The 21358-nt window shown below is 56.0% G+C and overlaps 3 long non-coding RNA genes across 4 annotated transcripts; all 3 read right to left on the reverse strand.

Annotated features, from left to right (window-relative positions):
• Positions 1-1755: 1755 nt before the first annotated feature.
• LOC129507396 (uncharacterized) lies at positions 1756-15041 on the reverse strand. Its single transcript, XR_008663982.1, has 3 exons — positions 14070-15041; positions 4273-4336; positions 1756-3778 (listed from the first exon to the last, which is right to left on the reverse strand). It is a non-coding gene; the product is annotated as an uncharacterized LOC129507396 (long non-coding RNA).
• Positions 15042-16657: 1616 nt separating this feature from the next.
• LOC129507394 (uncharacterized) lies at positions 16658-18024 on the reverse strand. Of its 2 annotated transcripts, none has more exons than XR_008663979.1 (3): positions 17847-18024; positions 17576-17743; positions 16658-17476 (listed from the first exon to the last, which is right to left on the reverse strand). It is a non-coding gene; the product is annotated as an uncharacterized LOC129507394 (long non-coding RNA). The 2 variants fall into 2 exon arrangements; XR_008663980.1 differs by having other exon boundaries at positions 17576-17746.
• Positions 18025-19030: 1006 nt separating this feature from the next.
• On the reverse strand, positions 19031-21124 carry LOC129507395 (uncharacterized). The gene is made up of 3 exons (XR_008663981.1): positions 20065-21124; positions 19790-19865; positions 19031-19240 (listed from the first exon to the last, which is right to left on the reverse strand). It is a non-coding gene; the product is annotated as an uncharacterized LOC129507395 (long non-coding RNA).
• Positions 21125-21358: the final 234 nt, after the last annotated feature.

Consider the following 21358-nt stretch of genomic DNA (forward strand, 5'->3'; position numbering starts at 1 on the left):
GCGAGGGAGCCGAGGGGAGAGGGATGCCCCCCCCTCCCCAGGCGGGGTGAGTGACTGCGACGTTTCCATGGCACTGCGCTCCGGGACCGCGGGCTCCCCTCGTGCGGGAGCGTCCCGGAATGTCTCTTTATTAGGTGTCTGCAGAGGCAGAGCTGTCCTGATGCCAGCGCCCCCACACTGAGGACTTTATTAGATTTTTAATTTTCTGTCTGGGTGCCCCCGCGGCATCACACTTTCCACAGCTGCCAGGGGCCCTAAGCGGCTTCCTCGGCCCCTCATAACGGGAGAGGTTTCGGGGCCTCTAAGATAAAGACGCTTTGTGTCTGGGCAAGGCGCTGCGGGGAGAGGGAGAGGGACAGGCCGCGAGCCGGAGCCGCCGTCCAGTCCGCGAGGGGGCCCAGGGGCTCTACTGGGGCCTCGGCCTGATGCCTGGCCTGCCCCCCCACCCCAGGGACATCCTGGCACCCGTGGTGGCCACCCATGTGCCAGGACTGGCCTGCGTTCCCCGGGGGCTCTGCCCACAGGCTGCCCCGGGCAGGTCCCCCGTGGCCCAGGCCCACCCTGGGCGGCAGCTCATGCCCAGGCACACTCGGGTTGACCAGGCGGCACCCCCCCAGCCCCGGGCCCCGAGGGTCTAGGCAAGGACCACCGGCTGGCAGAGGAGGACCCACAGGCCCCGGCGAGCCCCGAGCTCAGCCTGCCGGCGATTTGCTCCCGGCGGCGGCCTCTAAGCCTCCCTTTGAGGAGACCTTATTTGCAGGGTGAATGCGAAAGCCCCAGAGAAGAAAACCCTTTGGTGATGCCCGCCTCGGGAACAATTTTGCCTCTGAGAGCAAGTTGGTATTTGGGGTTAATCCCTCTGTGGAAACACTGGGTTGAAAGCCCAGGGGAGGTCAGGGGTCTGATTACGGCTTCTGTTGACATATAAACTTCCTGGGCCCAGGAGACAATCGCAGGGGTGGGGGCAGGGCCCTCGGAGAAAAGAGAGAAAAGAAGAATTTTTTTTTTAATTAAATGGCCTTCTCTCTTAAAATTACAATCAAGGAAACAAGGTGGGGCTTGTGGACTCAAGCTTCGATTTCCTGCGCAGGTGCGAGTATTTCTTTCATTTTTCAGTTAAGATGGACGTGATGGGGTTGAGGCATCTTCGAAACAGAGTTGGAAATGAAGTGTGGACGTATATACACGCACCTATTAGGTGTATATATGATATAAATGTGTGTCGGTATATTTCAAGAAAATAGGTATATTTAAAGAAAAAACAAACAAACAAACAAACAAAAAAAAACAGGAGGAAATGCCTTCAGGTATCTCCTGAGAAACACAGGGATGGTTTTGTTGTGTATTTTAGGTTTGGTTTGGTTTGACCAGAGAAAATCATCACAAAGACTCTACGAAAGGCAGATAAGCTAGAAACAATGGTGTTTAGGCCAATTAAAAACAAAACAAAAAAAAAAAACAAACTGCGATAAACACAGACATTCAACAGAAGCCCAGATGACAGTATTAAAGACAGAATTTACACTTTCAAAAGAATTACAAGAAAAAACACTTCTTGCGTACGCTCACGAAAAGGCAAAGCAAGGCTATGCGGGGGGGGGGGGGGCGGGGGGGGGACGCCAACGTGGTTATCCAAAAAAGAACAGTTAATTTTTGAGATCTACAATTGGAATCCTTTTTAAAATTAAATTAGATCTTGTTTCAATTCAAGTATAATTAACATACAGTGTTATATCAGTTTCTTGTAACTTGAGCGATTTTTTAAAACGTTAAAGACAAAATACTTTTACTTTTACTTTTTTTTTTTTTTTTTTGGACAAAAAGACAGGGTGTTAAGAGCCCATCCCAGACTTCTTTAAGAACATTAAACAAAATATCCATGAAGAAACCAGAAACCCTATTGTTTGGGACATCTGCAAACAGATAAAACTCAGGTATGTAGGATTTAAATCTGAAAACATCCCATAATTGAGGAGAGGTTCCCCAGGCCTGACGACTCGTTTCCTTTTGTGTCTCTAGCTGGTGAAATTTTTTTTGAGGCTTTTGCAAATATTAAAGATGCTTCTTCTCCCCGTTTACTTTGTTAATTAAAAAGGAAACCATTTCTTTTTTTCTTTTTTCTTTTTTTTAGCATTTCTTTTAAGAAGTGGTCGCTTCTCCACTTTGAGTCTCTGCCCGAAGAACCTTGGAAAGCCAAGCATCGGACGTTTCAAAGATGAATCTGTCCACAAAGTAGCCAAGAGAAAGAAAAAAGCGAACAAAAGTTGAAATCAAATCCTATAGGCCATTAATTGCCCCTTCGAAAGACTCAAGAAAATTTCTTATTCTTTCATTTTTCTCCATAAATCCTATAATCTCCCCAATTCATCAGTGACTTGGTTCCCGGCCTTGCCCACTTGGCCTTTTTCCTTTTATGTCTTTCATTCCCTAAATGAGAATGGTTTCTCCATGTTCTCTAACACAAATTCCTTCAGAGCATCCGACGGCAGGCAGGTGGCTGTTTCAGTCGCGGGGGTTCGACCAGCGGCCCGCCCCACAGACCACGCGAGCCCGCGTCCGGGAGGGGCGCCTGTCCTCACTCTCAGGGGCGCGGGGATTTGTCACCCCCTCGCAGGCTGAGTCCCGGCCTGGACACAGGGGCGGGGGTTCGGGGCCCCCTGGCAGGTATCAGAGGTAGTCAGAGGGCCGGGGTGGGTCGGGGGACATGAGACCACGTTACAGGGGCAGGAGCCTGACTGTGACCCCCCTTGGGCTCCGACATGCCCGGGGGCTGGGCCGTGAGGTCTCCCGTGGACAACAGTCAGGGTGACTCCACGATGTCATCCCCGCACCAGGATACCTCCGGGAGTAAAAGTGGGGGAGTCTGTTAGGATCAGGGTGGGACAAGCCTACATATGAGCCGGGGCCTCTCCGGGCAAACTGGGGTGAGGCTGACCTGAACTACGGGGCCCCCAAAGTCTAGGGGACACAGCTAGGCGGCATCAGAATGGACTTGGGCGGATTGGTCCCTTGGCCCTGGGGCAGGGAGCAGCCGGGGGTGGCCGTGGGCCTTCCTGCCCCTGCCCTCACCAAGCACTAGCAGACGCGGGGTCTCAGAGGGCCGCGGGGCTTACGCTCCTTGGCCCCATTCCTTCTGCCTCCTCCCACGGCTGTGGCCACCGGGAGGTCTTGGGTCTGTAGAACCACCTAGAACAGTCAGATGAACACAGCTCTAAGCCTTGAGGCCCAACGTGGAGGGAAGCTGGACCACAGGCCACTCCGTCCCGGGAGATGGAAGCCGGGGGGTCCGTAGGAGCTTCCTGTGCCCCTGAGGGCGACACGGGTTGCACAAGGACCTGCCCACGGAAGCCGGCAGGCGGCAGGAGCATGACGGCGGCCCACGGTTGGCACCTAGGGCCACATTTGGTGGTGAGGGGACAGTGAGCCCCCCCACCCTTCCTGCCCTGCGTGCAGCATGCGTGTCCTGCGGGGATGCCCCGGAGAGCGTGGGTTCTGCTGGGGCAGGTGGAGGGTGACCGCAGAGTCCAGTCAGCCATGGCCTGGATGCCAGCCGGGCACCTGTCACGGGGGCGGGGGGCAGGTGGCAGCGCCGACCCGCATCCTGCTGGCGTCACGGACACTCAAGCTGCTCCCATCCACATCATCGTGAAATCTCCCGCCGGCATCTTTTGCGGCCCGTCCCTCGCTCGTCCTGTTGGGCCTTCATTTGGGGGCCAGAAACGTAGAGACTCACGCAGACCTTTCAGAGCATCTCACAGGGAGTCGGTGGGCAGGGCCCCTACAGAAGGACGGGGGGGCGAGGTCAGACTGTCAACACCCCCAACCTGCACGTGGTGCCTGGTGAGAAGCCCTGAGAGGAGAGGAGCCGACCTCCCATCTGCCTGTCACTGCCGGCCCCTGGCCCTCCACCTCCATCCAGCTGCTCCCGGGCCCACACCTAGCACTCCTCTCATGGCCCCGTGTGGCTCCTCTTGCTGTTCCTGTCTTCCTAGATGAGGGTGACCCTTGTACTTCCCCGTGCCCGAGACCCCACTTCTCAGCCCCATGGCCGTCCCCGCTGGCCCTCCCAATGTCCCTACAGCCCTCCCCCCATTCAGTTCCTACTGCCCCAGCGGCGGTCCCCGTGCCCGGCCCTGGGCGCCTGGTGGCAGGAAGCCATCACCCCAGTTCTCCTGTCCTCGGTGCCTCTCCTGACACTGGCTCGGTTACCGTGGGGTCAGAGCACCACAAACACAACTCCCCGGAATCACGTTTGAGATTCAAACCATTTACCTCGGGCTTTAGCATTTTAAGTCTCATAATGAAACACACTGGAAACACGTCTTTGCTTTGGAGCCTGAAAGGAATGATCAGAGTGATTAAAATGTGGAAACGGACCCAGACTCTATGAGCACGGCTGAGCAGAAGGGTGCTCCCCGGGGGTCACCACCCCGGGAGCTCATCTCTCAAGAGGAACAGCAGCCCGAATGGCTGACACCGTCGCAGAACGAACGAAGCCCACACCCCAACCCCACCCGGTATCCGTGACCTCCTGGCGTCCTTACAAAAGCATGTGTGAACTCCGTGATGAGCAGGTAACTTCAGCTGCAGAAGCGAGGATTTCTGATGGAAGGAATACGGGGTGTGGGGGGGAGGCAAGGACTGAAGCGAGGGGGGTCAAAGAGAATGACAAGATCTAGGAGGTGAGAAGAGGGCCTGAGACTGGGCAAGAAGAGCATGGAGCTGCAGGGAACCCCAGCGTCCCGTCAGAGAAGAAGGATCGGGTCCAAGGAGCGCCCCTGGCCCAGAGACGGGAACACGGGAGTAGGAGGCGCGAAGGACTCATCCTCAGGCCCTGAAGCTGAGGAAGCGGGCCTGTATTTTTTTGCAGTTCTCTGGTTAATTTCCAGCCATAAAAAATATGGCCCAAGACTTCATAAAAATATCCCTAAAACATTCCACATGCTTCTCAAGGCAGAGGGTGACTGCTATGAACACATCCACACAAATTCTTGTGCCAAGAGCAACAGACTGAGAATAAAGAAGGAATAAGGATCATGAAAAAAAGGGGGGCTAGTCAGAAACCAGGATGACAGACGTGGGCCATCTTGCCCTCCCAGCAAAACCAGAGGGAAGTGGAACTTTACAGCCTCAAAGGCTTATTGCTGTTGAGAAAGGTCCAGCACAACAGCCCTAAAGGGTATTTTCACGACAGAGGAGCTCCGGGCACTGCGGAGTGGGTGTCAGGTAGCTCGGGGTCCTGACTCTGCGCAGCCCGTCCTTGGGCTCCGTCAGGGCCTCCGGGACCTGGGCAGAGAGCATTCAAGGCAACCCCCGTCTCCATCTGTGTCCCCGCCACGGGCTCCTTCCTGCGACTGGCCAGTGTCTGCTTCTTCGCCACGTCCAGGTGTCTGACTTACACAAAGTTCTTTCTTATACTGAGCCGAAGCCTTCCCCTGGAGAGTAGGGGAAGGGAGGGAAAGCTGGGGACGTTCCGGACTTGGCTCCCTTCCCCTACGTCAGGTCATCAAGACCAGCCTCATGCTCCAGAGACACATCCCTTTATGTTCACTCTCCCCGCCAATGTCCTGGGGCCCTGCCCTGCTTGGACCTGAGTGCAGAGCTCCTGGGCACTGGGCCTCGTGGCCGGCTTCCCTTGTGCAGCCATCCGGAGCCTGAGCTGGTGCAACAGCGGCTACACGCCGACGCACAAGGAACGGGAATGCAGGCCACCCCCGTAAATCGGCCGTAAGTTTGCATTGTTCCTGCCAAAAATCCTTGGGAAGGAGACTGGGTCCAGCACAGGCGCCATTGGGCCGGTGTCATCCCCTCTCCTCCCTCCGCGCTGTACTCTGGTCCTCACCGTCGGGGGGCTTTGACCTCCCGGGCCCTCCGGCTCCTCTTCCGTTCCCATAGGTGCAACTCTTCACCATCCCAAGGAGCCCTGCACCAGGCAGCGCCCCTCGCGAACGGGAGCCCCCAGCGAGGAAGAGCTCGCTAACTGCACCATGGAAGACTGGGAGGCTCTGGGTAGGGAAGCCCTCACCCCCCTCCCCGCCCCCGATGAAATGAGAGCCTAATCCACCAAGGGTGGAGATGGGGGGAGGCCCCCAGACGGGGCAGGGGTGGCGGGATGCCACAGCCCGCTGCGTGGGCTCCCCGGGGTGTGCCTCCCTTTTGTCGGAGATCAGAATCCAGCCATTTCTCTCAGTAAAATCGCACCCGCCCCCGAGGCTGGGCTGGTCAGACACCTCTGAGCAGGAGAACAACCAGGAGGAGCCGGGCTGCTAAGGCCCAGCTGCAGGCCAACCAGCTCCCTGCCGTTTAGTGGCCATTTTGACGTCACCGTGTCACGTGGGTCTCAGCACAACCCGGTGGTACAGGTAGGGCAGAGTGATTTTCATTTTCCAGATGAGGCAACCGAGGCCTGGAAGGGAGAAAGTGACCGTCCCAATCTATGCAGCAAATTGGAATGGATTCTGGAACCGGCGTCTCCGGCCTCTGTCCGATGGTCACGCGTGATTGACTAACAGTCTGGAACGTCCGTACCCGAAACACTTTATACCAACAGCTGCAGCCCAACGGAAAGTCCTAAAAGTTGACACTTTGCAGGGACCTAATGTGGCTCAGAACAAGCCGCCTCCGGCCTGCGGCTCCAGCCCTCAGCCCCTGATGGCGCAGCGGTGTCCTCCGTGATCAAAGGCGCCTGCGAGGGGCCCCCCAGGAGACCCGGGCCGCACCCCGGGGCCATGCAGGCCCCGCTGACTCAGGAGGCGCATTCCCACGGGTGACCAGTCTGCTCCAGCCTGTTGTCCCGGAGACGAGAGAGTCAGCAAGCAAAGAGCCGCCCGCCCTGCCCAGCCTCTCGGGGGCAAGGGCTTCGCCCTGAAGCTGGCAAGCGCCCACCGCCTGGGTGTGACTCGGCCGGGCGCCCAGCCCTGCAAGCCCATCCAGGTCTCGGTTCCTGGTAACACCCTCGTGCTTCGCCCTCTTGCATCTGGGGGAAGAGTCATCGGGCTGGCAGCCGCCCAACCCCGCAGCTGATGGGAACAGGGAGCAGCGGAAATCGGCTCCAGATCAGCCCTTCTTCCGAGAGGTTATTCAAACGTGGGTGTTAAAGCTTCTGTCCCTAAAGAATGGCACGTCAGGCCCAGATGGTAGGTCTGCCCTGCAAACAAGGGCGTCTCCTCCGCCCCAACAGGACCGTCTTCGGTGCCCTCCAGCCAGCCGCCCTGGGAGACCCTCGCGTGGCGTCACTCGGCGAGCGTCCACCCGGGTGTCAGCACACGGCGGCCGTCGAGACGCTGCGGGAAGGGCGGTGCACCGATGCCCGAGAGCCCGGGGCTTCCTCGCTCCAAATCCCCACTCACTCGTCTAACCGTTGTGGCCTTGGCCCCGCTATTCCACTTCTCCGGGCCTGGATCCTCATCTGCAAAATGAGGACGGGGCCCGGCGCACAAATGTGGGCTCCAAGCGGGACGTCAGATGGGATGCACCTGACACACCTGCGAATGCCAGCCCCTGGCCCACGTCAGCCCTTCTTACAGGGGCAGGTTCGCGGGATCCTCCGACTCCCCAGGAAGACCGGAACCATTAGGTTCCCATTAGGACCATTAGGAAGATGGGAACAGGTGAGCAATCGAGGCCGGAGGCTCCTCTAGCAAGGTCCCTGAGCTCAGGGGCTGACCAGGCTTGTCTGCCTCCGGGCCAGCTCCCGTGCGCTCGTGCGCTCAATGCACAGACGGCCCGAGAGCTTCTTGTCCATCAGGATGCGATGGAATTAGTATTTGTTTTGGGCCGATGAAGTGCGGACACTTGCTGGGGCTTTGCATCATTAGCATAAGTAAACAAATAACCGTGCAAATCCAAACGTGGCCACGGCCTCATAAATGCCCCCGAAAGTCCCAAGAAGAGGGCAAGTGTCACACTGCGGGTCTCTCCGCCCGCCCGCTCGGTGTGCCCTTCCTGGGCCCCGACTCCTCGACCTCCAACAGGTCGGAGTTAGCTGTGCCCTGGTTCCATGCTCAATAAGCAGAATGGACTTAACATTTTTTTTTCTTACCCATCTCAGGGAGGCAACTCGATGGAACACTAGGCACTTCACATAAATCCTATTACTAAGGGCACCAAGTTATTCAGGAGAGGAAGGGAAGGAGGTCTTCGCTAAAAATCTAAAATGTGTATTTGAACAGCCACATTTAATACAAAGACCGGAAAAATCCTTTCTTTATGAAAAATTATTTATAAAAACCGAGGAAACATTAAAACATAAAGGAATTTAACATTTTTTTGCATAACGTAAACCTGCACATTCAGTCTTATTCAGTTCTGTTTCACACATAAGCACATAAGTGCACACGTACAAAAAGCCTCAAATGCACCGAAATATTAATAGTGGTCACCTCTGGAGCGTGGGTTAATGGAAACCTTATTTCCTTCTTTACATATTCCTGTATTTTATAAGTAACATATACTGAGCCCATGTTATTTTTATAATCTACAAAGACACAAGATTTGTTCCGGTTTCAAATTAGGGCAAGGGAAAACAGATTCGTCCGCGTCGGCAACCCGCGTTTCAAACTTACGAAAACGTCTAAGAATTCAACAATGCTAGGAAAAGAACTAGTTAAGAGAAATCGAGGGGGAGTGTCAAAGGGGGGGGAACAAGGTGAAGGATTTAAGAGGCACAAGCTTCCAGTTATAAAATAAATAAGTCGCAGGGATGAAAGCACAGCACAGGGAACGTAGCGCACGATTCTGCAATGACGCCGCACGGCGACGGGGTGACCACACGGCCCTGGCGAGCTGCGCATAACGTCCGTGGTCGCGGAGTCACTATGTGTGCACCCGAAGCTGATACCACCTCGCGTGCAAACTGGACTTTAGTAAAGCAAAGACAGCTCAAGAAATGAGGTGAGGGGATCCCTGGGTGGCGCAGTGGTTTAGCGCCTGCCTTTGGCCCAGGGCGCGATCCTGGAGGCCCGGGATCGAATCCCACGTCGGGCTTCCGGTGCATGGAGCCTGCTTCTCCCTCTGCCTGTGTCTCTGCCTCTCTCTCTCTCTGTGTGTGTGACTATCATAAATAAATAAAAAATAAAAAAAGAAAAGAAATGAGGTGAAGGATAGAAAGGGATCATCATACAGAATTCATATTTATGATTTAACTCCAATTTTATTTTTATTTATTTTATTTTTTTTAAGATTTTATTTCTGTATTCATGAGAGACCCAGAGAGAGAGGCAGAGACACAGGCAGAGGGAGAAGCAGGCTCCCTGTGGGGAGCCCGACGTGGGACTCGATCCCGGGACCCCGGGGTCATGACCTGGGCTGCAGGCAGGCGCTAAACGGCTGAGCCACCCGGGCTGCCCTATTTCTAGTTTTAAGCACTAGTGTCTAACTTTGGGGACGAGCAGTCATAGAGCATTTGAGAGGCAGGAAAGAGCCACAAACAGGGAACCTTCCCCCACAGTGAAACACACACACAGCACAGAAGCTCACACCTAGATTTAGAAGCTTCCTAATCCTTGGCACCCACCCACCTTTCTCCTGGAATCCATGAAACATCGGTCAAGAAACTTTACATCAAGAATTTTCTTCTCTCAGGACACCTGGGGGGCCCCGCGGTGGGGCGTCCTCCTCCAGCCCAGGCCGTGACCCCGAGGTCCCGGGATCGAGTCCCGTGTCGGGCTCCCTGCATGGAGCCTGCTTCTCCCTCTGCCTGGGTCTCCGCCTCTCTCTCTCTCTCTCTGTGTCTCATGAATAAATACATAAAACCTTTAAAAAAAAAACAAGACTTTCTCCTCTCGATCTTTCCCAAGCTCTGAATCACAACTACTTTCAAGCACAGAGAAAAACGGAACAAACAGAATAGTGAACACCCATATGCCTTCCTCTTAGATTGAGCACTTCTTACCATTTTTGTGATATTAGGTGTTTTTATCTACACTTTCGCTGAAGCGTCTGACATAAGACGTCAGCCCAAAACACTTCAGCCTCTGCTCCTTAAGAATAAAGGGCGCCTGGGGGGCTCGGGGTTGGTGTCTCCCTCTGGGTTGGGCTCAGGTCCCGCAGGATCCAGCCCCACGTTGGGCTCTGAGCTCAGCAGGGACTCTGCCTGAGGTTCTCTCCCTCCCTCTGCCCCCCACCCCTGCTCTCTTTCTCTAAAATCAATAAAATAAATCTTTTTTTAAAAAAAAAAAAAGACTTTCTTCTCCATAACAGCAAACACTTTACATCCAAATTGCTATTTTTATAGTGTCTATCACCACAAACCTGTTTGACGTGAGAAACGGTCCCGAAGAAGGTCAAGTCCTAGGAGGATGGAAAGACCTGCCGGTGACCTTCACAAAGGTCGTAGAAACGGGGTCCAGGAAACGGAAGTGAGCACCCCCCTGCACTGCGTCGCTGGCAGATCCGCGGTGAGGACGCTCAGGAGCCGCCCCCCAGCATACAGGTGCAGAGATGCACCCGGCCGGCGTCCTTACAGCAAAGGGGGGCTCGGCTGGGCAGCCGCCGGGGCCCGGGGCGCCTCGCACACACGGGACACCCTCGCCCTCCGACCTGGGAGCAGGCCGAGTGCACCTCTTTTCCATTCTCCATCACAGACTAAGCCAAGGGCCCCCTCCCTCCGTCCAGCTGCTCACGTCCCAGCTGCGGAGCCCCAAGAACCTCAGCCAGGCCTTGGGCTTCAGCTCTGCCTCGGGACCTGCCCCCTCCACCCCGAGTCGGCTGACAGGCTGGGGGGGGGCCCAGAACCCAAACCCAAGAACTCCGACCAGGCCAGCGTTGACCCTCTTTATTCAACCTGGACTTGTCTGGTCCACCTGATGGCTTCTGCGGTGATTTCCAAATGCCAGGAAATGGTAGAGTCCCGAGATTAAAAAACAAACAAACACACAGCCGTCCTCGCCCAAGCAGCACGCGACCCCGAGGCCCCACGCAGACCCTGCTCAGATGCCCCGGCCCTTGCAGCACAGCTTGTCTGCACCTGCTCTTTTCCCCTTGTCCTTCCGTTATTTGCCTCCCGCACTACGCTGAGCTCCTGGAGGACAGCAGCCCTGTCCTTTCCGACTTTGTACCCCCCAAGTGGGTCGGATGGTGGTGGGCCCCGAACGAGATGGCCAGTCCCACCCCCCCGGATCCATGTGCATCGTCTTCGTTGGCCAACGGGTCCTCCCAAAGGTAAGTGAATGCAGGATCTCCAGGTGAGGTCAGGCTGCGTTCGGCAGGGGGACCCCAAACCCAGGGTCGGTTATCCTCCCAGGAGACACACTCAGGAAGGGGGGTGGCCACACAAAGCTGAAGGCGCAGACCCAGCCCACAAGCCAAGGATGCCCGGGGCCGCCGGAGGCTGGGGGACGGGGCCTCCAGAGGGAGCGTGGCCCTGCTCCCAGCCCGCGGCTTCCAGAGCTACAAGGGACGACGTCGTCGCTGTGGCTTTACGCCACCCAGTTTGTGGCGACGCGGGAACCAATGTGCCCAAGGAGCACCGTCCCCGATGACAGGTCAGGAAAAGCATATCTAAAAATAAATAAATAGGGATCCCTGGGTGGCGCAGCGGTTTGGCGCCTGCCTTTGACCCGGAGCACGATCCTGGAGACCCGGGATCGAATCCCACATTGGGCTCCTGGTGCATGGAGCCTGCTTCTCCCTCTGCCTATGTCTCTGCCTCTCTCTCTTTCTCTCTCTGTGGCTATCATAAATAAATAAAAATTAAAAAAAAATAAAAATAAACAAACAAATAAAGGAAACGCATATCTGCCAAAGAACGGATAAGAGCGGAGGGTGTGGCCTCTGCCCCCCACCCCTGTCTTGCCCCACGGGCGGGGAAGCATCTTGGAGGCCCCTGGACTCCGGTAACAAATACGTAAGGATCTCTATTCTGGGGTCAGCGGGACAGTTTGTCCCTTTAATGAGGTGTTTGAATCTCACTCCATACTCATTGTTCTGCCCTCCTCGATTTTCCTGTAAGTGACTGGACTGACTTTTGATGTATCGCCAGCACACCATGAATTACGAGCCTCTTTCTTTAAGGTTGGAGACAGGAGGGACTCTAACTTCCCCTGTTCGGTTATTTCAGGCGAAGGGTGGGAGCAGGTCTTCTGTGCCAGCAGCATCCTGATTATGATTCAGGATGTGCAGCCAAAGGCAAACAGTTCCTCTTCAAATTCAATCAAATAGGAAGGAGCAAAGGCCCAAACAAGAAAAGCCGGGTCCTCTTTGTGTGCGCAGCCAAGGGGTCCTGGGAAGCTGCTGAAGGATGACGCCCTGTCCCAGGCTTAGCTCGGCCCAGCTCAGATGGTCCAGGAGACATTGGTTATGGGATTCCAGGCCTGGCCTTACGGGGCCACATTCTGGACGCTCCCAAATCCACTACGGGGGGTGACGGTGGGGGGCAGTGACATGCAGGCGCTAAGGACAGAGGTCAACCAGGATTAAAACACCTATTTTTAATCTCATCCTGGGAAAAAAAAAATCCTACGTACCACTTTACGCTGTGGCCGGCGGCTGTGGGGACCCTCACGACGGCCTCCGCGGACGTGCTGTTCTGGGCAGTTCCCCACGGGGACTTTTCACTCGATAAGTCACGACCCTCTGATGGATTGAGGGATCAATTTGGCGAGAAGCGTCAGCACTTTTGCTTCAATGAAATAAAAGACGAGACGGCAGATATCAGAGCGTATCTTGCGCAGTAAGTGTTGCATCGTGAAATGTTGTTTCGGTTCCCAACACGCTGTGTCACCGGCCTATGAAACAAAAGGTCCCCTCGCCGAGTATCATGATCCAAAAAAAAAGTCTGAAAGCCACGGTCGTAGAGGATCTACTGCACCAAACCAGAGAGCTCTCCTCCGTCTTGTCCGCGGCCCGGCCTTCAGGAAGACGTTTGCAGTCACGATGGGGAGAGCAGTTACGGGAATAACCCCGCTCCGCACCGCGTGAGGCGTATGGTCTGACCTCCTGCAACGTGCCACGGGGGCCCCGTCCTTCCTCGCCGACGCCAGGCCCTGCGCATCTTACTGCCAGCAGCCCGGTCGGCTCTGGTGGGTCTGCAAGTCTGTTTCAGCACAAAAGATCCGCTTAATGGGAAGCAAGTGTGCTGAGGAAAACCTAGGCTCACAGTTTCTTGTGCATTCTTTACACAAAATAAAAACGACTCAATAACCCCAAATAACCGAGGTCGTGTTTGAGGGAACTGCCCCTTTACATCTGGGACTGGTCTTTCTCTGAAGGCGGCCGTAGAGGGTGTGACATAAAAAATAAAAAAATGCAGTTGATTTTTTTTTATTTTTTTTTAAAGATTTTACTTATTTATTCATGAGAGATACAGAGAGAGAGGGTGAGACACAGGCAGAGGGAGAAGCAGGCTCCATGCAGGGAGCCTGATGGGAGACTCGATCCGGGGACTCCAGGATCACGCCCTGGGCCGAAGGCAGGTGCCAAACCGCTGAGCCACCCAGGCGTCCCAATGCAGCTGATTTTTAAAGGGTTTTTAAAAACCTCAATAATGCATCTATGGCACAGCAACAGGAAAAACATGAAGGCTTCAGGTTTCTCTAAAGGTCAAAATCGTACACAGATAATCCAGAGAAGAAGTTAAGTTGCTAATAAATACATAAAACTAAGTTCAGGGGCGCCTAGTGGGTTAAGTTCTGCCTTCGGCTCAGGTCATGATCTCGGGGTCCTGCGATCGAGTCCTGCGTGGGGCTCCACGCTCAGCGGGGGTCTCCCTCTCCCTCTGCTCCTCCCCCTACATGTGCTCACTCCCTTAAATAAGTAAGTAAATAAATAAATAAAATAAAAATAAATAAACAAAACTAAATAAATAAATAAATAAATAAAAATAAAAATAATAAATAAATAAAATAAGTAAAATAAAAATAATAAATAAATAAAAATAAGTAAAATAAAAATAAATAATTAAAATAAAAATAAATAAATAAATAAATAAAAATGAATAAAATAAAAATAACAAATAAATAAATACTAAAAAAAAAACCTAAGTCCACCAATGATCAAAGACATATGTAAAAGTAAAACTGAAACTCACGTCCTCTAAATCGAATTTGTAAAATATCGAAAACAATACTTACGGTCACTGTAGTGTGACAAATCAGGCATTCCTCTCTGCTGATGGGAAGAGAGACGATCAACCTTCCGACAAAAAATTTGGTAGTACGGGGCAGCCCGGTGGCTCAGTGGTTTAGCACTGCCTTCGGCCTGGGGGTGTGATCCTGGAGACCCGGGATCGAGTCCCACGTCGGGCTCCCTGCATGGAGACTGCTTCTCCCTCTGCCTGGGTCTCTGCCTCTCTCTCTCTCTGTGTCTCTCATGAATAAATAAATAAAATATTTTTAAAAAATTTGGTAGTACGATCAACAGCTTCCCAAGTCTTTAAATCCCCCAAGTACATTAAAGGGCCATATCCCCAGACAGGCAGGTGTGTAGACATGTGCCTAGAAGTTCTCTTTATAATAACGTCCGTGGTAGTGAAGAATCGTAGCCAACATCTCTAATAAGGAAACCGATAAATAAGCGATGCTTTATCAATAGGGGGTGGAACATTGTGCAGTTAAATCATATTCTCGAAACGTTTCATGGCATCGGAGACTGTGGAGTATAGAGCTTTGCACACGGAATGTCCCAAATTGGGTCGGTGCAAACACAGATAAAAGAAGGTGAGAACGAAACGCGCCACGATGTGAACAGCAGGTGCCTCCGGGTGGCACAACCACACGCAGATTCGTACTTTATTTGCAAACTCTGCAGACTGGGCACGTTGGACTCGACGCTGGTGCGCCCGGCGCCCGCCCGGGTCGCAGCAGAGCTCCCGCGGGAGCACGCCCACTGCAGTGCCCGGTGGGTGGGAAGGAGGCCTGCGTTGTCGCGCCCCCGTCCCTGCAGGGGCACAGCACACGGGCGGGAACCAGCTGGGAAAAATGAACCAAGGACAACCCATCGCCAACACAGGGCTGTGACCCGCACGAAGCCCTCCGGTCGTGCACGCCTCGGAGACGCGGCGATAAACACCCGGTGAAGCCACTCAAGTGAGGTTTGGTTTCCTGTTTTCGGCCTCCCAATGTGCGTAAAAGTCGTGTTTGCACTACCCTGCAATCTGTGAAGTGTGCAACAGCATCATTCATAAAAAACATAATATGTGGGACGCCTGGGGGGCTCAGCGGTTGGGCATCTGCCTTCCGCTCAGTGCGTGATCCTGGAGACCCGGGATCAAATCCCTCATCGGGCTCCCTGCATGGAGCCTGCTTCTCCCTCTGCCTGGGTCTCTGCCTCTCTCTGTGTGTCTCTCATGAATAAATAAATAAAATAAAATCTTTTTAAAAAAACATTAAAATAAAAAATAAAAATAAATAAAAATAACACATAATATGCATGCCTTGACTTAAAGATACCGTATTGCTAAAAAATGCAATTATCCGAGCTTTCAAGCACGTTTTCATGATCCCGATCACGGAGGACCAGCGCCAACTATAACCGTAATGAGAAAGTTTAAGACGTGGTGACAATGACCCAGCTGTGGCACAGAGTCATGACGTGAGCAGATCCTGTTGGAAAAAGGACCAGCCCCGCGCAGGTTGCCACGGACCTTCAACTGGTAAAAAAAAATGCAACCTCTGGAAAGTGTAATAAAGGGAGCCGCGGGGAAACAAGGTAGGCGTGCAGTAGGTACTGGATCACCTGTTTCCTTCCCCTTATTAGGGGCTGACGCTCCCCCCCGCCCCCGCCCCGGCCCAGCCTTCCGCCGCCGCCCGCGTCCCCCCGCGGCTCCAGGCCGCCCCGAGCATCAGCGCCGCGGGCACCAGGAGGTCACGCGAGGAAGACACCCGATCTACGCCAGCATCTCGTGTCCAACTGCCGCCCCCCCCCCCCGGAGGCCCCACATTATCCATTTTCAGAAACAGAAAACTTGCCCATTTCGTAGTAACGCGCAAGCAATCCAGCTGCCGGACAGCTGAAGGAGACTTTGGTTCTTAGCCGAATCCGGGCCCTGCCTCCCTAATCTGGTTTACTCTGTTAATCTATTTACTGGACCTTTCTTCAAAGATAATGAAGTGGTGAGTGCCCGCCTCCCTTCCAGGTCTATTTTTCCAAATCCGGAATTAACAGGAGCCCAATAAATAAAAGGGTTTGTTAGTAGAATTGGATTTTTGGGTCTTGAGGGGTTTTTGTGGATTTAAAAAAAAAAAAAAAGAAAAATCCCGAGGTTCTCTTTTCCTGAGTCTATTGAACCCTGGAGAAAGAGAAGTTAAAAAAGCATCCCCGGGAAGGCTGCTTTCACAAAGGCGGCGGGGCCACGGGACCTCCCCGAGGCCGACTGGGTCCTCCCCCACCCGCCGAGGTGGCCGTGACCCCTGGGTCGGCCGCGTCCACACAGCGGGGCTCCCGCTGCACCCTGGCCGCGTCCCTGGTCGCAGCGGACCCCGGGTGTCCTGCAGAGAGCTCACGCGGCCCGACCGCGGCAGGTTCTCCAGCCCCTCCAGGCCTCTGACCTGCACCCTCAGCACGGCCACGGGCTTGGGCTTCAGGGAGGGTGAGGGCCCGACAGTCCCCCGGATGCTGCTTGCGAAGGATACCAGTTCCCCGGGTGAAAGAGGGGGTGGGGGCGGCCAGAGAGGTGACCCCAAAAGGAGAAAATGAGTCCAAAGGAGGGAAAACTGCCCGTGTCCAGGCACCAGGGCCAACGAGGACCCCCGAAGCCACACATGGCCTGCCCTGGCCCTGCCCCACATGCCCCGATGTCCTCGGTGCACACGGGGGGCTGGGGACCGGCCGCCTGCATCCCCTGACCGCCTCGTGCGCAGCGACAGTCACGGTGGGTCCACACGGGCCGCGACTACGCCAGGAGCCACGGAGCGGAGCTCCCAGGTCCTCACCGAGGGCTGGTGGCCAAGCGCTTCGGGGCGCCCCCAGCCGAGGGGTGTGGCGGCAGCAGCAGGTGCCTGCAGGTGACTGCAATGAGGTGCGCCCCCCCCCTCGGGGATCCAGGGGCTGCGCTCCCTGCCGCAGGGACAGCCTCAGGGATCCAGGCTCCCCCCGGCTCCCCCGTCCTCACCCACTCGGTCTAGGCTACTCGGCCGCTCAGGCTCTTTCTAGACCATTTTCATCGCGCGCTCGGGTCTGCTCCCTTCCCGGTCCCGTTATCACAAGTGGGATGTGCGACCTCAGCCCTCCTTCGCCCTATGACTCCCGCTTCCCTCCCTGCGCCGAAGAGGGGACGGGCGCTCTCACACCTGCCCTTCCAGAACTTTACCTGGACGGGCTGCGGCACGCGGCCTTCCGTCCTGGGACCTGCTTGGAGGACGTTTAGACTCTTCGTTCTCCACTGGTTCCTTTGGGGGAAGTCCTTCAACCTTCTGGGCAATAATAATCACATATTTTTTTGAATAATCGGATTTTCTTTAACATTGTGACCGCTGGGAAGATCACCGGGCGAAAACGGTAGCGCACGACATCCGCGTGTGCATCTTTCGCATCCGTAGACCTACAAGACACGCCCAGGGGAAAAAAAAAAAGTTTGCACGTGAATTGTTATCTGTAGACGATGAATTTGGGAATAATTTTGACAGCCTTCGGGTCTTACCCAACTGTCTGAGATGCACAAAAAGGTCTGAGCCCAACAAAGGGGGCCAGACTCACTCGTGGGAAGGTTTCGGCGCCTGTTGGTCCGTGCGGGAGGCTCGCGGTCTCCGTGGGGTTGGCGCTGCCTCCGCGTCTCCTTCTCATTCACACTCTAGGGCACATGCGGTTCCTGCTGGGGAAACATTGTGAACATTTGTCTTTTTCTTCCCAAAATACTCTTCGACCCTGAAAGTCATTCCTGTGCTTAAAACCCTCCTTTAAGGCGGTCAAACCTGATGCAAGGGGGCAGCTGGGTGTGTCTCAAGGAAGCCTCCCTCGGGGGCTCCTGCGGGCTCCGTCGGGCGAGCGTCTGCCTCCGGCCCAGGTTGTGGCCCCGGGGGCCTGGGTTCGAGTCCCACGTCAGGCCTCCCTGCAGGGAGCCTGCTTCTCCCTCTGCCTGGGTCTCTGCCTCTCTCTGTGTGTGTCTCATGGAGAAATAAATAAAACCTTTAAAAAAAAAAACAAAAAAGGGGATCCCTGGGTGGCTCAGTGGTTTAGCACCTGCCTTTGGCCCAGGGTGTGATCCTGGAGACCCGGGATTGAGTCCCACGTCGGGCTCCTGGCATGGAGCCTGCTTCTCCCTCTGTCTCTGTCTCTGTCTCTCTCTCTGTCTATCATGAATAAATAAATAAATCTTTAAAAAAAAAAAAAAAAAAAAAAAGGCCCCGGTGCAGAAGGGCCTGAAGAGCCAAGAACCAGGAGGGCCGGGCTGCCGCGCCCCCCCGTAAACCGCCCGAGCAGCGCGCCGTCTGGCACGGGCGCAGCCCCACCGCTCCAAGCCCACTTTATGGAGTTCCTTTATTAGTCTCGCGTGTAACCCGCGGCCGCATCATAAAATCAAGCAGCCCATTCTGCACGGCACGTCCGCGGACTCCCGGAGCCCGGCCAGCGAGGGGCTTTTCGCTGTGGGGCCGAGCGACGGCACGCGTGATGACGGCTGCCGGGAGCCCTGGGGTCCCCAGGAGCACCCGGGCGGTGCTGTACGCCTTTGCCCCCCTCTCCAGGCCCTGCAGGGACGCGGAACCCCAAGTCACCCCGGAGAATAAATTCAGCCTGTGCCGATGCCCCGGACGGGGTTATCTGCAGCCCGTCTGGGCAGCGGGACCAGGACACGGCCACTCGCCGCGCCGAGGCCGGGCTGCTCCAGGAGCCGGGCGGGGGGGCAGGGGGGGCTCCTGAGACCCGAGGCCGTTCCCGGAACACCCTGGAATAATGGCCTGCTTCATTGCATCCGTGACGGGGGAGCCAGTTTAACAGCAGAAAATACGGCTCCACTGAGGGCAGGCGGTGTAGACCACGAGCACACGTGCTCCTCAAAACGAAGGCAACAAACTCAGCAAGGCCGGTGGTTTCCAAGCTTCCCCACCCCATTCACATGTTTACAACTTCATTAGTTCTGTTGCCTGCAGGTGCTAAAGGTTTAAGAGTCAAGAAAAAATGCAGGGAAAAAAAATTTTTTTTACTCGGAAAAAATCACATCACCTGAATCAGGGATGAGGCTGCCGCCGCCACTCAATTTTATAGGTGGGAGGACACGTCCGTCGGGCTCCGGAATACCAAGGAGTCGGCTTGGAAGGAAGCAGGATGCCTTTTCCTGGACTGTTCCAGAAAGACAGTGGGCTCTTCCCTGGGGAGATTCAAAGAACTTTGCTCGTTTTCGTCCCAATACGAGAAATCCTTGTTTTTCACTGAAATCTTTCCTTGGAGCCGCAACCTCCTGCTGGCCTTCCTTACCGGATGGGTCACCGGAGCCCGAGCTCCTGCCAGGGGACACCGAGGCACCGAGGGCCTGCATGCACCCGAGCCGCAGCCCGGAGGAGTCTGGGCTGCCCGGCTTGCTCCATGGGAGGCGTGACCCGAGGCCCAGGCTGACCCAGGAGGGAAGAGCCCCTCAGTCTGGGTGCGGGACCCGCGGGCGCCTCCCCAAGGGCAGCGCACGGAGGACGCCGGAGGCCGGCCCAGGTGCCCCTCCCCATTCCCCAGAGTTGGGGCTGCACCTGCCACCGGGGTGGCTCCTGGGACAGCCAGAGGCCGGGCTGCGGGCGGCCACGGGGCTCGGGGCCTCAAGGACCCGTCTGTCCTCTCCGGGCGCCCCGGGGGCACCCAGCATACTTAAATAATCAAGTCTCCTTTTGTCCTTTTTCTTAGACGACACCCTGTGCCTCGGTCACCTTACCTCACCATGTGAGCGCGTCCGTGTCCGGTCCTCCTTCCTCCGCTCCAGGCTACTTTACACCTCTCCGCGGCCCCTCCTGCCAGTGCAAAGGGCCCAGGTGACAGCACGTCCCCGGATGCTTCCCGAGGGCCCACCAGCCAGCACCCCGCTGCTCTCCGCCAGTGCCCCTGGCCGCGCAGTGGGCCCTGCTAAGACGGCCGAGCACGCCCCATCGGTCTCAAATCCGCGCTCAACTGTGTCCCCTTGGGCCCTTTCCCACTACCCTTGAGCCTCACCTGTCTTCTTCCAGGTAGTACTTGGGACATCCCGACTTCACTACTGCACCGTTATCGCCAGGCGCCACCCTAACGCGCACGACTCGTTCCCCAGTTCTCAGGGTCGGTGAACCCTAAATCTCCTTTCCAGGTCACCCCGCAGCCATCACCACATCACCAGGACCCGCAGAGGCACCGAGGATGCTCACAACCACCCCATTAGTTCATCGTAAAAAAATATAAAAATAGGGCAGCCCGGGTGGCTCAGCGGTTTAGCGCCGCCTTCAGCCCGGGGCGTGACCCTGGGGACCCGGGATCGAGTCCCGCGTCGGGCTCCCTGCGTGGAGCCTGCTTCTCCCTCTGCCTGTGTCTCCACCTCTCTCTCTCTCTCTCTCTCTCTCTCTCTGTGTGTCTCATGAATAGATAAAATCTTTTAAAAGTACATAAAGATGTGTATGATACGCGGCGTCTCTGGGCGAAGAGACTGGATCACAGCTGCCACTGGGCGGGAAGGCGGGACCCGGCCTCCCTGTAACCCGGCGCGGAGAGACGTGCGGCTCCACCCGGGCGGGTTAGTCCTGCCCCCACCTCGGATGGATTTTAGGGGACTTGGGGTTAGGCCATGACTCCGCCTTGGTGGAGGGTGGCCCAGCCCTTCTGTGGTGGGGACATGGACGTCCCCAGACTTAGTGTGCTTCCTGGGAGCTCCATCGAGAGGTCAGGGAGGCATCCACGGGGCCGGCGCTTCCCACGTCCTCCCGCTTGGGGACCACGTGCGAGACCCTAACAGACCTGGGGCGGAAGCGGGTGAAGGGGGGAGACGACGGACGGGGCCCGGGTGCCTGCAGTGTAGTCGTGGAGGCCGACGAGCCAGAGCCGGGCGCTTTGCTGCCAACAGGCAAGTGCGAGGGCCGGAGGCGGGACCGCCGTGGGCCCGAGACAAAGGGCCAGTCGCCAAAGCGGTGGGGACGACGGCATCGCTCTCGGCAGCTGCAGGCACAGCCCCGGGTCTCAGCTGTGCCCCGGGCAGGCGACTGCACCTCATGGCGCCAGGGCCCTGCCGGCCGGGGGACAACAGGCCTCGGAAGGGGCAGGGGGCTGGGCCCCGGGAGCCCTCTGCGTGGGGCCGCCCTCGGGGCACCGGCGGCCGCGGGGTCAGCACCAGGCTTCCCGCTCCCTCACTGGGAGCATCCCGCCCGGAGCCAGCGGGTCGGTCCTGGCCGCGCAGCCTCGCCCTCTGTCCCAGAAGGTCAGGGACCTGCAGGCTCTGCCGGGACCGGCTCGGGGTTCAGGTCCTGGCCCCGCCACTGGGTGC

This window comes from Nyctereutes procyonoides, unplaced genomic scaffold (assembly GCF_905146905.1).
Source record: "Nyctereutes procyonoides isolate TBG_1078 unplaced genomic scaffold, NYPRO_anot_genome, whole genome shotgun sequence".
Lineage (NCBI taxonomy): Eukaryota > Metazoa > Chordata > Mammalia > Carnivora > Canidae > Nyctereutes > Nyctereutes procyonoides.